Genomic DNA, 1,514 nt, shown 5'->3' with positions numbered 1-1,514 from the left:
TTGAAGTAGACTACAAGCTATAGTCTAACTCTTTCCTTCCTTTCCTTCCTTCTTTCCTTCCTTCCTTCCTTCCTTTCCTTCCTTCCTTCCTTCCTTCCTTCTTTCTACAGGTATGAAAATCTATAATCTTTTTAAATATTTTTATTTATTTAATTTATTTCTTATTATTTTTTTGAGAGGAGTCTTACCCTGTCACCCAGGCTGGAGGGCAATGGCATGATCTTGGCTCACTGCAACCTCCGCCTCCTGGGTTCAAGTGATTGTCCTGCCCAAGCCTCCTGAGTACCTGGGATTACAGGCGCATGCCACCATGCCCAGCTCATTTTTTTGTATCTTTAGTAGAGACAAGGTTTCATCTTGGCCAGGCTAGTCTCGAACTAGCCTTCTATAGTGAGCATGTAGTGCACGTGAGTTACCATGCCCGGCCTGTAATTCTTTTTTTCTTTTGACATGGAGTTTTGTTCTTGTTGCCCAGACTGGAATGCAATGGCACGATCTCGACTCACCGCAACCTCTGCCTCCCGGGTTCAAGCGATTCTCCTGCCTCAGCCTCCCGAGTAGCTGTGATTACAGGCATGTGCCACCATGCCCGGCTAATTTTATATTTTTAGTAGAGATGAGGTTTCTCCATGTTTGTCAGGCTGGTTTCAAACTCCTGACCTCAGGTGATCTGCCTGCCTCGGACTCCCAAAGTCCTGGGATTACAGACGGGAGCCACCAGCCTATAATCTTTAAAGAAAACATAATTAGCGTTTTACATAAAGGTATTTATTTGTTTGTTTATTTATTGAGACAGGGTCTTGCTCTGTCACCCAGGCTGGAGTGCAGTGGCGCAAACTCAGCTCACTGCAACCTCCACCTGCCAGGCTCAAGCCATCCCCCCACCTCAGCCTCACAGTCCTGGCTGCGAGTGGCTGGGACTACATGCACGTGCAGCTAATTTTTGTATTTTTTGTAGAGACGGGGTCTCTCCATCTTGCCCAGGCTGATTTCAAACTTCTGGGCTCAAGAGATCTCCCTGCCTCAGCCTCCCAAAGTGCTGGGGTTACAAACATGAGCCACCGCGCCCGGCCATAAACATCTTTACAGCTAAAACTGTAAATACATGAGTAGAAAAGATTCTTAGGATCACACCTTAATCTTCAAAAATTACAAGGGCCGGGCATGGTGGCTCACGCCTGTAATCCCAGCACTTTGGGAGGCTGAGGCGGGCGGATCACGAGGTCAGGAGATTGAGACCATCCTGGCTAACATGGTGAAACCCTGTCTCTACTAAAAAAAGAAATAGAAAAAAATTAGCCGGGCGTGGTAGCGGGCGTCTGTAGTCCCAGCTACTCAGGAGGCTGAGGCAGGAGAATGGCGTGAACCCGGGAGACAGAGCTTGCAGTGAGCTGAGACTGCGCCACTGCACTCCAGCCTGGGTGACAGAGCGAGACTCCGTCTAAAAAAAAAAAAAAAAAAATACAAGGGGAGGCTGGGCACAGTGGCTCACGGCTGTAATCCCAGCACTTTGG

The sequence above is a fragment of the Pongo abelii genome, chromosome 12, assembly GCF_028885655.2.
Source record: "Pongo abelii isolate AG06213 chromosome 12, NHGRI_mPonAbe1-v2.0_pri, whole genome shotgun sequence".
NCBI classification, from domain to species: Eukaryota; Metazoa; Chordata; class Mammalia; order Primates; family Hominidae; genus Pongo; species Pongo abelii.
The sequence above is the reverse complement of the archived record's forward strand: the minus strand, read 5'-3'. Positions refer to the sequence as shown.